At 39.4% G+C, this 17,093-nt stretch overlaps 1 protein-coding gene across 6 annotated transcripts in view; it reads right to left on the bottom strand.

The window, feature by feature from the left end:
- The window catches only part of TIAM1 (TIAM Rac1 associated GEF 1), a 262,355-nt gene that overhangs the window by 164,150 nt on the left and 81,112 nt on the right, over window positions 1-17,093 (bottom strand). The window contains exon 1 of one of the 6 annotated variants that reach the window (XM_089512113.1): window positions 6,588-6,680. The exons of the other annotated variants lie outside the window; for them this stretch is intronic. The gene's annotated coding sequence lies outside the window, so the exon portion shown is untranslated. Of the gene's footprint in view, window positions 1-6,587; window positions 6,681-17,093 lie in introns of those variants that run through there. 6 annotated transcript variants of the gene reach the window in all.

The following is a 17,093-nucleotide window of genomic DNA, read 5'->3' as shown; positions in this document are numbered from 1 at the left end:
TAGCTTTATGTTCTGGTTTTTCAGGTGATAACGCTGAACACCAAGCCATCAAATTAAATCAAAGGTTATGCTTCGTTCATCCAATGCAAAAAAAAAACCCCAAAAATATCAATTTAAATGTATGATTGTAAAATGAACAGAATTGAATTCAAAGTATTAGTACAATCCTCCCTCCATTCTCGCAATCTTCGGACTCGCGTCCCTGTCTTATGTGTGAGAAACGAACATAACAAGGTGCCTGCGGCACAAGCCTGTGTGCCCCCATATGCCTGCACCTATATTCCAGCCAATGGGGCTTGAATATATGCAAAACTCCATTTTCACAAGGGGGTCTGGAACAGATCCCCCGAAAAAAGGAGGTGCAAATGTAATTGAGACATCAAATAACTGCCACACATTTCTCAAACAATCACCAATATGTGATTTAATGGAATTCTGAGATTACAGTATTTTACAGATGTATTCCCCCCCCCCAATGTTTCCACATTTTGTGGTGTTCCAACATAGAATTGAAATTGATTTAATTGGCATGGTTATCACTAGATGTAAACAAGATAATCAGCATTGTGAAGGTGCAAAATATTGTAAAAATAGAACACAAAAGTTAGGTAATAATTCAGTTGCTCTCCTGAGTCAATACTTGATAGAAAAGACACCACTGACAGCAACTACAACTGTTAAAATTTCTTTGGTAAGTCTCTATCAGCTTAGTTCACCTGGATCTTCCCCCCACCCCCCAAGTTTTGTAACAAAATTGCTCAAGCTCTATTCTGTTGGATCAGGACCATTGATGAACAGAGAATTTCAAGTTGTGTCACTGATCTCAATTGGATAGAGGTTTGGAGTTTTAAAACATTCAAATTCTTGTTTCTAAACACTCCAGCATTTCTAGCTATCACTGGTCTGATGAAGAGTGAACCTCTGTTCCCTTCTCCCAGATCCCTGAAGAATTAAATGGGTTTTCCTCTAGAAAGGCCTACCTCCATCCACTTTAACATCAGTTCTGAGCATTTTCCCTATCTCTGCCAACTAAAATCATTGCTACAATATGATGCTGTCACCACCATGCTTCACTTTGAGGAATGCTGTTCTCAGGGCAACAAACACTGTGGCTTTGCAATATACATGTTGTTTTCCAATAAAGTCAGAAAGTTCTGTTTTGGTCTCATAAGAGCAGAAAATCCTTTTCTGCATGTTTACTGTGTCTCTCACATGATTTTTGGCAAGCTCCAAATGGGCTTACCTCTGGATTGTTTCAGCAATGGCTTTCTTACCACTCCTGCCTAAAGTCCATGATTTTTGGCAAGCTCCAAATGGGCTTTCCTCTGGATTGTTTCAGCAATGGCTTTCTTACCACTCCTGCCTAAAGTCCAGCTGCCTAAAGCCCATGATTTTTGGCAAGCTCCAAACAGGCTTTCCTCTGGATTGTTTCAGCAATGGCTTTCTTCTCACCACTCTTGCCTAAAGCCCAGCTCTCCATCTCCTTCATAGCAACAATTAGAATCCTGGTTGCTTCTCCATTTAATTCCCTCCTTTCCCAGTCACTGAGTTTTGGTGGCCTTCTCTAGTGGAGCCATGATATTTCCGTTTTCTAATCATAGATTTAATGTTATTACTCCAGAGAACGTTTATTGCTTCCATTTAAAAAAAAAATCAATCCTTACTGGTATCTCTGTACAACTTTAGCTAGAACTTGTTTTAATAGCAGCTTGGTCTTCATGGTGCATTTTGTTTAGATAATGTTCTCCAACAAATTCTGGGCCCTTCACTGGATCCATACACAGCCAGACTCCACATAACTACAGCGCGTTACAAACACGCCGAAAGTCCACGTTCCACGCGTACTAGGGTTAGAAAGGGGCGTCTATTCTGGACGCCCCTCAACCCTAGTACACACAGAGCACGTACAAAATGGCAGTGCCCTTCCACACGGGCGCCGCCATCTTGATGTAGCAGACGCATAGCGTCCACATGTCACGCAGCGCAAATGACATCGCAAGTGCGCCATTGGCGCCTTGCGACATCATAAGTGCACCGCAATTAGAAGCGCCATTTTTGGGCTTCTTTTTGCGGCACAGAGGAGCCACACGGTTTGGACGCTGGGGCTCCTCTGCCCCGCAAATGACGGCGCCAGCAGACCACCGATTTCAGGCAGTCTGTAAAGCGCCAACGTTTCTGATATCTGGAGACAGTGGGTTACACCTGAGCTTATTTAGGCATGTCAGAGCAAAAGAGATGGGCATTTATGCAACCAAAAGGAGCCAGTTTTATAATATTTACATCATTTTCATGTCATAATAAAAATATTTTGCCTCTTCACAGTGCTAAGTATCTAGCATACATCCAGTGGTAACAATGACAGTTAAATCTATCCTCGGAAGGTGATAGAGTCTCCTTCCTTGGAGGTCTTTAAACAGAGGCTGGATGGCCATCTGTCAGGGATGCTTTGATTTGGATTTCCTGCATGGCAGGGGGTTGGACTGGATGGCCCTAGTGGTCTCTTCCAACTCTATGATTCTATGATTCTATGAAATCTATTCCAACTCTAGGCTGTAACACAACAAAATGTGGAAAAGTCAAAGCAAAGGGTAGATACTTCTGCAAGGAAGTATTTTCCTTGTGCTGATATACTTGTAGATTTCTGGAGGGGTAGCTTGGTTATTTTGTTGTAGCAATAACAACATAATCAACTGAAATATCTTCTGTGCTATCTTAAGTCATTCTATTGTTAGGTGCAGAAGTGCTTAAAAAGAGCAATTAGGCATTAAAATGTAATGATAAGAAATATAAAGAAAGAAAGCAATTTTCTGCATCTCATATACATACATAAATAACAGCAATAGCAAGTACATAAATAATATTTTTCACATGCAGCTCACCTCCACTGCTAGGCTGACTCTTCATTCTCATGCTGTTAGACAGATTATTTTATTTATTTGTTCCCTATAACCCTCCAAGTATTTCTTCATCTCCATTATACACTAGCTTAGAGTGGCCCAGCACAGTAACCTTCCTCACAAAGGTCAGTCATGCTGCTAGACGTCAGGGAAGCAGTTGCAGGAGCAATGATAAAGTACTGCAAGCAAAAACCATCACTACAGATATGAAACACAGAGACCTTGCAATTATTTAATCTGGGGGGGGGGGGAGAGATAACCTGGTCTTTTTAAAATGGATAGCCATCTCTTCTTTGAAGATGTGGAGTTTTTTAAAAAAATTAACAATGTAAAAAGGCTACACTTACAAGCCCCTATGTAACAGCTAAACTATAATGTTGCTCAACCTCTGCACATACTTAACCCTGGCTCATGAAAGCCAAACCTAATAAAAAAGGGTCTTACAAGGCCAATAATCACAGGTAATTTATTAGTACTAGTCATACTGATGGTTGTAAAAAATGCAAATTGTTATAAAAGACTCTTGAGCACTGGCCACTCGTGCATTTTGATGGCTTACAGGGGCTGCAGTTACTGCCATTATGAAAAAGTCCTTATCTGTTCCAAATCAAAAGCAACGTCCAGCAGCTAATGGCACACATAGATACAGATACAATTAATTATGTATTTGATCCTAAAGGAGCACCATTCCTACCATCTGGAACAACAAAAACAAATAACTGAAAGTCTGAAAGTCTATTTCAAATGGCTTTCAGATTTAAAAGAGATTCAGGCACATGCACTTTTTTGCCATCAGTGTTTCCTTCGTTTGCATACTGTTACAACAATTTGCAATATAACATCTACTTGGTTTGTTATTTTGGGCAGTCATTAGATCCTTATCCTGCCCATGATTCCTATATAAATATGTTACTGTTTTAATTATCTTCCAAAGAGAGATCTTTTGGAAAACACAGTTTGACTTTTGACTTATTTTAATTAGTGGAGAATGAAACTACAGTCAACTTAAGAAGAAAGAGAGAGGAAGGGACAAAGAATTGTGAGAGGTAAAAAAATACACCAAAAAAGGCCCCAGGTCTACAGCAGGAGGTGGATAAACTTCAACTTGTGGGCCGCAGGGCCATTTTTGTTGTTCCCAGGGCTCCCTAGGGATGAAAAAGAAAAAAAGAAAAAACATTCTGAAATGTCAACAAATATTTCTAGGGGGTGTGGAAAGTATGACTGGAGCCCCCCTGGATACCCCAGGGATCAAAACAATTTTTTCATTTTTTTTTTCAAAATGTTTTTTGCCTCAAATCCCCTCTAGGAATGCAAGAAGCCCCAAAACACATTTCTATGTCCCCTGAAGACTATGGTGAAAAGTGCAGCCCACCAAGGTCTTCTGGTGAGCTAATACAGCTTTCCAGTCTTCCACAGTTGCTCATCCCTGGTTTAACAGCAAAGCTACAGATTCATTAACATACATTCAATATATTTCATGCTGATATAGCACTTGTATAGTCCTATTTAATAAGTGCAACAGCCCAGTTTTCTGGTGGGAACAAATTGCCTTCTCCTGGGTCATGAATTGCAGCTAGCAACTTTCCTCTCTGGTGAAAACCAGCTGCAAGCCAGACAGACACATGCCTACATTTCAGACTGACAAAGGAAGGTGATTCACAGTGATGACATATTAGGGTCTGAGCATGTTCCAGAATCATAGGTGACACATACCAGTTGGAGAAGATCTACAGACTTTGACTGACAACACCCTTGCCGATAGCCCTCCAAGGCAAAACACTGGCTTGTCAGTTCATGCCTGGTATATTTTGAGAACAGGTCTTTCCAGGCTCTGGATTGCCCTATTAAACAACCAGTTAAGTCAAGACAGTCTGAGAAAAGCCTACACACATTGTATAATGAGGGATCAAACTGTTTTGTTTTTTATGCAGTGTCAATCCTTTCTTGACTATGTGGCTTTTCACGCAACTGCCACCTTCCTTCCCACAGAAGCACTCAAACAGAACTTGACTGACCTATGTGAAAGGGTGTTCTCTGATTCAGACTTTTAAGTTGCTAAATAAGACACCTCAGAAAAATTCAGTTCACCACAGGTTACCTCTAATCTCTAGTGCAGGAAGGAAAACTGTGAAGTCCTCCAGATGTTGGACTACATGTCCCAGCAGCCCTAGCAAGCCTTTGCAATGGTGAATAATGCTGGAAGTTGCAATTCAACAACATCTGGAGAACTGTATGATTATCACCATTGCTTTAGGAGTGCAATACTATGTGTGGAACTATTTTGCTTCCAGCAAGACATGGGACAATTATCTCATCCCATGACCTGCTGGTATTTTCAACCGCATTCTTCCCTCCTTCCCCAGTTGCCTGAAGCTTTGGCCGACAACTTGGAAAACATTTTTTTAAAGCGTGGATATACCAGAATCTGCCTACAGGAGGGAAGAAAGAGATTCTTCCACCACTCTCTTGCCTCCAAGAGTTCCAAGAAAGAGCAAAAGAAAAGGCAACACAAAATGGGAGAGGGGAACAGCAACCAAGACAAAGGGCCCTGACAGCATTATTAGAGAGTCAGTTACTCCAAATATGACCTAGGCTGCATACACATTACAGAAATAATGTAGTATGGCCCCATACAGACAGGCCAAAATATAGCTGCTTCAGGTCACTTTGGAGGTATACTGTTTCAATGATGCATGCATCCTAAGAGTCTGGAAGCTGCACCAAAGCTGCACTCCAGTCCTTAAGACTGGATCATGGCTTTGGTGCAGCTTCTGGACTCTTAGGACACATGCATAATTGAAACAGCATACCTCCAAAGTGACCCAAAGCAGCTTTATTTTGGCCTGTCTGTATGGGGCCTATGACACCATTTTAACTGCCATAGCTCAATGCTATGGAATTCTGGGAACTGCAGTTTGTTATACAGTAGCACCAGAGCTCTCTGATAGAGAAGGCTAAAAGTCTCACAAAACTACAGTTCTCAGAATTCCATAGTACTGAGCCATGACAGTTAAAGTGGTGTCAAGGTGGATTAGATCTGCAATGCAGATGCAGCTGTAGTGCTCAGCCTCTTTATCCTGTGCTCTCTTCTCCTACTTGTAAAGTATGCATGTTGCTCCCATTTCTCCAGTCAGTTTATGCAAATTAATCCTCTTTTTTCTATTTTGAGTCTTCACCAATGCTATTCTTTGTATATAATTTTCCTCTTCTCTGGTAAGCTCTTTTTGTGTATCCCCTTACAATCAACTTCACCCTTCAAACTTCTCCGGACCATCCGACTTGTCTTCTTGCCTTTGCACTTAATTCTTTGGTATGATGTACATTGTCATACCAATTTTCAGCTGGCTCAAAGTTAAGAAAAACTTGCTGTATGATAAATGCACAGTAGTAAATACATCTGATAAAAGCAATTATCAGCTCCTATTTATTCAAGATAAGCATTAAATCACATCCAAAACCAATGTAACAGCAGCTTCAAGATACCTCCCATATGGGAAAAATTAATAGTGTGCCAATGAATCTTGTTTAAAATCAATGCACTATAGTTCAGCTCACTACTTTTCTGTTAAACCAGCTTTGACAACAAGTTATATACATCCACACACTCCTGAAAACCCTTCACAAATGATAAAAATGAATCATTACAATTTGAAACATTTACATGAGTATCAGTTCTAATAGAATTCTTACCCTAATTATGACACAAGACTAGACTGAAGACGATCCCTTTGACTTCCCAGACAAACTGGAGACAACACATTCTTCAAAAACACAATCAGGTATCCACGGCTTTCGATCTGCTTCTGTGGAGCAGTAACAGGAACACTAGTTCAATATTACCCTATGCATGCCATGCTGAAGAAGTCATTATCTACTGTACCTGACACACAGAGTCAAAAAAGAAAGGGGAGTGTGCAGTCTACTCAGAGTAAGTGCATGTTGGAACACAACACTGGGAAGATACACAGGTGAACCCTAATAAACATCAATAGCCAGTCACACCCTAGAACACCTGCTAATTAACATCTGTATCACGGGTTAACTCATTGTTTAAATCCTATTACTTGGAGCAAAAATAAATTTGGGAGTAACTTGTGCATTTGAAATGCATTTCATCTCATGGCTAGCAATTAAGTGTGAATTTTTTTAAAGGGAACAAACATCTGCGCAACAGGGATGCAGAGTATATATCCTTCCTTAAGTCACTGGGCTACAACACTCAAGCATAATGGACAGGGAGAAAAGATGTGAATTCTCTCTGGAGAGGAAAAGGTTCCTCATGCCAGCTGTAAACTCTGAGCTCAGAAAAGTCACTTTTGAGGACAACAATCTTCCTAAATTGACTAATTTTTCCAAGCTCAGTGTAGAATGTAAAATAATAAGGCAGAGGGGTAGAGCAAGAGACAGAGTTAACCTCTCAGGGGTACATGCTACTCAACAACCATCCTCTTGCACTTTCTCCTCTAAGTTAAGCCTGTTCAGCAGTTCAGAGATCTACACTGAGCATAATATTCCACAGCACAGTCAAAGATTTGAGGAGGTAAGAAGGGGCAGAACAGTTCTGTGCTTAATTACATGGGTTGCCACCAGGGTCATGGTCCTACTGCCAATGCAGTTTTTCAGCATCCAGGACTATATAGCCACTACATCTTTTTCATCCTCTCTTTAGAATATAAAGGTCAACGAGGCACAGCATTGCTCTATTGCACTTCGCAGAGTATGCCTCTTTCACTGTTGCAGCATAAGCATCTGCATTGTCATTTAATATTTATAAAGTACAGTACTTGTAATATACCAGGACAATATACTCTGCATAAGGATTTTTGGAGAAGAATATGCTATTCACAAATTAAGCTCCAGAAAGCAATTTTTTTACATTCTGGTTTCTTGAATGACTAGTTGGGTCCTGCAACATGATAAGACTCTGTAGCACCAGCTGCTAACAGTAACCATGATCACTCCTTGTTAAAGTTCTCAACTGTACATCTGCTAAACATTGACAACAAAGGAAGCACTCAGTTACAAAGCAATAGTGCTAAGTATGGTGACCACTTCATATATCTCCATTAAAGCAGCTGTCAGCAAGCTGGTGGTCTCTAAATGATTTGGATTCCAGTTGCCATTACCCCTTATCAGTGGCCATGTTAGCTGGGCTAATGAGAGTTGTGGTCCAAAACATCCTAAGGGCACCAGTTTGATTATGGATGTTTAAAGGCATTACGTTCAATTATGACTTTCTACCACAGAAATTTCAAACCTATCTGTCCCTGGATTAAAAATTTACATTATAATTTCCAGGCTACTGTACTGATACTATACTATTAAGAATGCAGCTAAGCAGTGTCACTTTGGATTAACTCTCCATGAATCTCTGCTTACAGGATTTTGCATTAAATCAGCCTGTGCTACAAAAAAACTGATTTTTACCCCTAGTTGCTATCTGGAGCACTGAAGTGACAAAGTCCCATCTCTTTTGCTCATACAGCTTTGCCAGTAACAAAATATTGCTGCAATCTACTATGTCCCAGAAAAAAAGGAAAATAAATAGTTAAGTAGACCTTTTAAAATCTACAGGCAGTGGTGTCACTAGAGGGTGCGGGGGTTGCTGACTGCACAAAGTGACACTCTAAGGCTTAGTGGGAGGAAAAGTGAGAGGCCCCAGGTTTTTAATTTAAAACTTAAAAAAAATATAAATGTCACATTTTACCAAATGTTCACTTCAACCACATGAAACTATGTATATGTAAATTCATTTAGGTTGTGCATATGATATTGTAAGTATAATTTCCATTTTGCTAGTTGTTTACGTCACAACTATTACCATTACATTCAGTAACAGACAGGAATTACGATTAATGAGTAACATTCGTACAAAACACATTACAAAGGATTCTATATGGTACAGGACAAGGTTTATTGCGGGGGGTTGACATCATGAGTTACCACACTGGGTGACGCCAAATTTAGTGACACCACTGGCTATAGGACCAATAATAATGGCTATAATCAGGTTGCTCTCTTTAACCTTCTGTATCTTAAATATTGAAAGAAAGAACTGTGAAACCAGAGTTTATTACACTATTCAAAGAGAAACTGGAACTAGTCAATTCCTGACTTCTCCCCAAAAACATTAAAATTGTGATGATAATCAGTATAGCTGCCTGTAGTCTAAACAATACAATTGGAGAATCAATGAACTGACCAGGTTTGTGAACTAGTAGTTTGCTCTCTGTACATGTAGTTCCCTATTTGCAAGAAAACTGCAAGCTAGATAATTGGGAATAGCTGTAGGTCAGTGTAATCCTAGACTAGACTTTTCTCTGACACACTATTTTTCTCTGTGCAAAAGATTTTCCCTCTAGCATTCAAGTGTGCAATTCCATACAAAAAAAAAAGTACATACTAGGCTTCAGAACAGCATACACTCATCAGTCCTTATTAATTAGTCCTGGGTAAACGAAGGCAAGGAGAGACTGCATGGTGTAGCGGTCTGAGCATTGAACACTGGGAGATCAGGGTTCAAATTCCATTAGGGCATGGAACCCCACTGGGTGAATTTGGCCAAACCACACTCTCTCGGCCTCAAAAGAATGCAAGGGCAAACCCTCCCTGAACAAATTCTGCCAAGAAAAATTCCATGATAGAGTCACTTTAGGGTTGGCATAAGTCAGAAATGACTTGAAGAGACACAGCAACAACAAAAACAAAGCAAGATCAATCTAAGAAATGCTTGGTTAGAAAAGGGTATCACTTTAGAAGAAGCAAGAAAGTTGCAAAATTGGCAGTTGCCATAATGGTAATGGTTCACTGCAAAGGGGTAGAATTAAAATCACTCCTTCCCTCTCTCACTAAAAACCAAATGTCCAGCATAAATACTGAAGTAACAGAAAATTTGATGTCAAGTCCCTTGTTCACACAGTCCAGCCAACAACTTACTAGGACTACAAGCTATCTTCCAAAATATAGTGGGGTTGTTTTTCAAGCTGGGCTTGCAAGACCCATTTGTAAACCTCTTTTGTGAACCCCACAGCTGTGGTTTAAAAAACAAAACAAAAAAGAGCCCTGCTGTGTGTATTCAGTTCCTTGGCAACATGTAAATGGGCTCTCAGGAGGATAGCAAAAGCCACAGCGCAGCACATCTGCCTTTGCCTTTTAATCATTACAATGAGCACAATTTGTTACATATTAGTGCAATGTTTGCTATGGAGTTTTTTCTTAAATAATAATAAAAAGCAAAAATTGTTTTACAGAACTCTCTTGGCTTCAAACATGTTAAGTATTCTGTACATTTTAGTGCCTCAGAAGGCTTCTTGTTTCTCTTTTGTAGAAGGAAATATAAAGATTAATGTCTTAACTCTAAACTTTGCCTAGCAAATAACTCCTGAAAAAGAGGACACTCAAAGTGCAGTAGGCACACTGTTATTACAAGCTTGTAAGTCATGGAGCTCATACCAGTATTTTAATGCTTAATGATGGCATATGAACAACTTGTGCACAGATAAAAACTAAAAATCAGAAAATAGAAATCAACATTTCATCCAAACCAACAAACTATGAGTTTTGTCTGCCTTGTGATTCTGGAATCACAAGCTTTCATTTACAATCCTGGATTGGGTAATTTGGGTGAAACATTAAACTATGATGATTTGTCTCAAAACTGAGAAAAGTATAAGGGAAAGGTTGTCATAAAAAAGAATGGGAGGAGAGACCACATGATTCTGAAAAGCAGACACAATGCTCAGTATTAAGACTGAAGCAATGAACCACTGGCAATCTACAGTAGTAGCTTTGGTCTATATGCTCTCATTACATACGTACCACTTGATATTTTTACAGTCTTCTTGTATAAGCACACTGAAGAAGTAGACTGCTCCTATGAACATGAAACATCACTCACAGCTTGGGGTGCTCTTGTTCTCAGTATTACTTCTGAAGAACATGTGGCTACTGTAACCAAGAGTGCTTTTGCCTGTTTGGGTGTTATACTAACAGTCCTCTTTCCTAGGAAGATGGATTTAGCCACAACTCATGCCCTTCTCACCTCCCAATAAGACTAAAGCTGCCCTTAAAAAGCGTTCAAAAGCTACAGCTGGGTCTAATTGTAGAAGCCCAACTGTTGAGAACACATGCCACCAACTGCACTGACTTCCACGCTCAATTCAAGGTGCTGGTTTTTACCCACCAAGCCCTAAATGGCTTGGGGCAGGATATCTGAAAGACCATTTCCTCCCATATGAGTCTGCCGAGAACCAAAATTTTCACAAGGGCCATGCTGTGTATTCTACAATTACGAAGGACTAGGTTGGAGAGTATGTGAGACTGGGCTTTTGCTGTGGAGGAACCCAGTTGTCTGAGGGACAGCAACCCAGCCCCCAGCTCAAAAAGGTTGCCTACCCCTGCTCACCACACATCTCCACTAAAGAATTTGATTAGAAGCATTTTTATTCTGGCATCTACAAGTTATATAAAACCTATTTACCACCTAGTTGGTGGCGCAGTGGTTAAATGCCTGTACTGCAGCCATTCACTCAAAACCACAAGGTTGCGAGTTCAAGACCAGCAAAAGGGCCCAAGCTCGACTCAGGCTTGCATCCTTCCGAGGTCGCTAAAATGTGTACCCAGACTGTTGGGGGCAAATTAGCTTACTTGCTAATTAGCTTACTTGCTGTTCACCGCTATGATCTTTGGAATAGCGGTATTATTATTATTATTATTATCTAAGAATAGCAAACAGAAGTCCCATGTTAGTTATCTAGGAATGGATATGACTTAGGACTTCAAAATAAGCATATCTGGATGAAAGAAGAGAGTTTGGTTCATCATGCTTTATGACTTTGAAAAAAATACATGAATAGCAAAAAAACCCAACACATTGATGTCAGATATTGCTAGCTTTTTGTTGTTAAATCAGAGCACTGAGTTCAGAACAGTTAGCAGCCTTGCATGTGGGTTTGCAATTGGAAGTATTCATTGGTTCCCTTCTGCCAGGCTCTTCTGGAAATCCAGCTGGCATTCAGAAAACTATGACTTCATTTGGTTGTGTTTTGTACTTGAATCTGCCTATTTGGAATAGATGGCAGCTGGGGGTGGTTGGTGGGTGGACCAGAATTTAATTGTGCATCGCATTATTGCCTTTCAGTGGAGTTCCTCCTAAATTTGTAACCATGCATAAAAGAAACTATTTTAAGCACTTAGGGAATGACATCATTTATAATGGTGCACTGACTATAAATCTCCACAACAAGATACTGGCCCCATTCCATAATGGAATCCTGTAGCCACATTTTCTTGCAAAACCACCACAACCTTCTTTATAAATTTCACAGAAATTATCCATGCCTCTTACACCTTACCATTTGAAAGAAAGAATGGAAAAGGTCATGATACACCAGATCAGAATCTCATGACCTGGGGCATTTTCTGGACCTCCTAGGTCCAGAATCTAGTCCTCTCAGCTTTCCAGATGACCAGGCCTACCTCCTCATGACACCATCAATTGGTAGTTCCCCAGTTTTTGTATGTTTTCCCCCTTTCTAAAATACTGAAACACCTCAACTAAAGTTTAGCTACTGAGAGTACAAGCTTTAAGTTAGGTATGCTGTTCTTCTTGACCACACTAAAAAAATGCAGTCTGAAATTGAATCTGACTCTTAGCCTGAAAGAAATTTCCAACACTTATAATTAGGGTAGCCAGGCCATAACTATCCCCAGCCCTGATATTCCAGGGCCAAAACCTGAGAACTAGGGACAACACTTGTGATGTCACAGGAAGTGGACCAGGGTGATGTTGCAAGAGTGATGAGACAGGTCAGCCCCATTGTTAGCAGTAAGCATGATATGTTAAGCATCAATCACAGCTGCACAAAGTATGAAATTCACATTTTTTAAAAAAATCACCAATCCTCAGAAATTAAGAAAGTGCACATGCACACGAGCACACACTCATTATTGAAGACACCATTCTCACCCTGAGATTCCTCCACCTAGCCTTGAGACTTGCAAAATCTGGTAACCCTACTTTCAGCTTTCATACTTTCAGCTGGAAACATTCTAACTTCTCCAGAAAACAGGAAGACAGCTACACTGAATATACTGTAAACAATTTGATAACTTCACAGGTACTGTGAAAGCATTTTTGCACTACAGTAACTAGGAAAATTCTATGACATTGTAACAAAAATAATAATGCAATTCAATATCTGAAAGCAGAATGGAGGGAAGTCTTCTCCTTGTTTTTTAATATAAGAGGTCTGGCTCTGTAGAGATGATCCATGAATAAAGTTTTTATTGCAACTAAGCAGCAGATATGCAAATTAAGGCCTGAGCCAGGTTAGTGGTCGGATTTTGTGCTATGACTGTGGCTAGGATACTTGACATTGAGTGATCCTATCACAGAACTTTCTTGACAAGATTTATTCAGAGAAGGCTTGCAATCATCTTCCTCTAAGGCTGAGAGAAAACTTATCCAAGATCATCCATGGCTAAGTGGAGATTCAAACCTTGGTCTCTCTCAGAGTCCTAGTCCAGTACTCAAATCACTATGCCGCACTGGCTCTTTTGTGATGATATGAAATAAAGTAGCAGAAAATTTAATATTTCAAGTACAGGGCAAAATCTTCATAAGCCTTGTCTCATGCATTTCATATTACATATAGCTGCCTAATTATTAGGATCTAACAGAAGGGCAGACAGGTATCTTTGCCCTACTTTCAGAAGCAGGACACCAAACAGCAATTGCAGATGAGGACCTATTTTATTGTGGTACCCTAATTCTCACATTTCTTGGAGACCTGACTGCCACCCATATTACCCTTCTTTTGGCACCAAGTTAAAACCTGGCTGTTCAGTAAAGCTGCAGATTCGGGCCTAGTGAGATCATTGGCTTCTGCTCTTTAGATTATGAGTTGTACTTGGTTTAGTTAAATTGTCTTAAATGGTTTACATTGCTTTAGTTATTAAAGCAATTTCACTGATTGCACACTACTCAGAGAGCTGAGGATTACAAAGTTTGGTAGAAATATTTAAATAAATAAATAAATAAATAAATAAATAAATAAATATTTTTCCATATAAACCTTATACAGATTGCTTCTCCCATATCCAGAATTCCAAAATCCAAAATATTTCAAAAACCAATACTGTTTTCATGGGTGTCTGAGATAGTGACACCTTTGCTTTTGGGTGATTCAAGGTACACAAAGTTTGTTTCATGGGCAAAATTATTTAAAATATTGTATAAAATTATCTTCAGGTTATCTGTATAAGGTAGACATAAAACAAATTAATTCTGTGTTTAAACTTGGGCCTCATCTCCAAGATATGTCATTATGTATGTATAATACAAATACAGATATTCCAAAATCTAAAACACACCTGATCCCAAGCATTTTGGATAAGGGAGATTCAACTTGTACTAGAGAGTCTGCACTTCTCTTTGATGCTCTCAATTTGTGAATAATTAATATGTTACCCCCTGTTCTTTTAGGGTAGCCCTTGAGCTCTCCTATTTGTGACAACACTGAAGAAGAAGCCAGGATGATAATCTCTATGGCCAGTATCTCGTCTGCTCTTGTTTTACTGACATGGCTAAGAATGTCATTCTCACACATGAACACTAGTATTACTCCCAATTAAACTAGCTCCATAGAATCAATAGGATTTACATAAGTTTTGACTCAGTATTGAAAAAATGATTCACTTGGTCTACTCTAATTGGGACTGACCCATAAGATTTAGGCCATAGTCTACAGCAGATGGGTAACACAATATTGTTCAAATTCTGAAAATGAAGAAGAGTCAAGCAGGCAGAACCAGGGAGCTTTGTCAGAATTCCCCATATAACCTTTGCCTTTCTTTTCATCCCCCTCCCTCCACATTTCTAGATCTGTTTGCAAGTAGGCATCAGGTCACAAACATTAGTTGTTCAAAACTTGCCAGGAGGTCATTGACAAAGAAGGGGATATAAAAAACACATGAACTTTATGCAGGTCTACTCCGAAATCCATGAAAAGCTGATATTTAAACTCAGCTCCGTTACTTAGACCTGAAAGGAGTAAAATAACAACAAGCTACATCTTTAGGTATGCAAGGAATGTGGCTCTTGATGACCCAATGAATTATTTCTAGTCTGTGAGCCTGTTGCTGTCAAATCACCCAGGCAGCAATGAGTACTGTATGTAATAATCAGGTTAAATGAGTGAGTTATGCATAGCCAATTTAATACCAAAATCCAGGACACAGGAGAGAGACCCACCTAGAAAGCTGGCCAGCAATGTTAACTATGCATGCGAAAGAAGAACTCAGTGTGGTGCAGGATGCCATTCCTTAAGTGCACATCTATAACTTTGCACAAAAGATATTTGTAGACCAGCTAATACCCTCCTGTGAAGTAAACATTTAACCAACCATTGTGAGAAGAAAAATGGAAATTTGTAAAAAGCGTGGACATAAATTTTAAAGATTTGTATGAGGTTTCCTGCAGAGCTGTACTCTTCACATGCTTTCCCACATATCATATTCATTTTCATTCCCTGCCCCTCTTCCTGCCTCTCTGATGCTGTCACTACAGTTTCCACTATGGAAATACAGCATTTGAGCATCAAGACAAGAACAGCAAACTGGATTTGTCAAGTTTCAGTGGTGAAGTATTTGGATCAAAGCCATGGCAGAAGCAGAATTAAAGTAACTGGATAAAATTGCCAGTGTAAATTCTGCAAATTCATAGCCTTCTTTAATTTATGGATGATACAGGAACCTCTGTTTTTTATCTACAATTTATAAATTTGATTTAAAATATTTCTACATACACATAAACATATGCATATACAGTCCTCCCTTCATTCTTGCGGTCTTCGGACTCGCATCCCTCACTTATGCGCGAGAGATGAACGGAGAGAGAACTAATGGGCTGCATGCCCACAGCACGCACCTGCACACCCCCACACCTGTATTCAAGGCAATGGGACTTGAATATAAGTGAAACTCTGTTTTCGCGAGGGGGTTTGGGACAGATCCCCCGTGAAAAAGGAGGAGCGACTGTATTGCATCCTTGTTGTTGTAAGGAATATACCCTTTTTATTCTGATATTTGAAACAAAAGTTGCTACTCCCTAGAGCTCTATGATGTTTTGGACTTCAGCTCCCAAATTCCCTCCCCCCCCCCCCCGCTATGCTGATTGAGGCTGGTGGGAGCTGTAGTCCAAAGCATTTGAACTAGAAGGCAGAAGGTTCCTTATGCAATTTAAATCACCTGCCATGCCTTTCACTAAATCTAGGTTCCTCCATCCCTCTTTTAAGCATGAAGACTTCCTTAAGACTTCTCTCAAGCATCTTCCAAAGCTTCAATTTACTTTTTAAACTCCTCTGAACAGCTTCCCATTTGTCAGGAACCATGATAAAATGTGTCATATAGAATGCAAGAGTTCCTACTCATACTTTACCAATCTGATCAAAGTAGCATTGTCACCTTCTATTATCTTGGAAGCCCATAAACATGCTTATACAAGGTCTGACACAGAACTTGTAGATCTCATATGGTAAATGTCATGAGGGCATTTAAGGTAATGGGCCTTTACTATATACAATTTAAGCATGGTTATACTTTGACTTACTTACTCCTTATTTTATAAGTAAGTTGAAACCCCAGATATTGTCCAAATTTGTCCAGTTCCCCAAAGCCCCAGCCTGCAGGGCCAATGGTCAGAGATTTTGGGAGTTGTAGTCCAGCAGATTGTTGAAACCAGAATTTGTAGCCGATGCCATAAACCACAACATTTTTGTTTTTCGCATGTCTATGGAAACATCAAGTATTAGAATTTTTTTAAAACCCTCAGAATATGAGGGTTTATTTATGGACTATAGATGGATATCTCAAATGATAATATGGTAAATGAATACAGAAGAACGAAATTAGGACACTTATTCCTAACCACAGGCTTACTAGCTGGTGCTGATGGGACCCACAGGCCAGCAGGGTGGATAAAAATCAATGTTGTTGTTATTTTTTTAAAAAAATCAGATTTTTAAAATTAAATGCTTTTTGAGGAAAAATCTATCTAACGATAAGTTTTCTATTTAAGATACATTATGTTATTCATCATGAAATTGGGTTTAGGTTTTAATTAAGCAGCATGAGAATGTATATTCATGCAATGTTTAAATTTTTTGGTAAATAATTCCATTAATCCATTCACAATGT

Source organism: Sceloporus occidentalis, unplaced genomic scaffold (genome assembly GCF_023333645.1).
Source record: "Sceloporus occidentalis isolate IW3139 unplaced genomic scaffold, rSceOcc1.0.p SCAF_2, whole genome shotgun sequence".
NCBI classification, from domain to species: Eukaryota; Metazoa; Chordata; class Lepidosauria; order Squamata; family Phrynosomatidae; genus Sceloporus; species Sceloporus occidentalis.
Note: the sequence above shows the minus strand (reverse complement) of the source record. Positions and strands in the feature narration are given on the sequence as shown.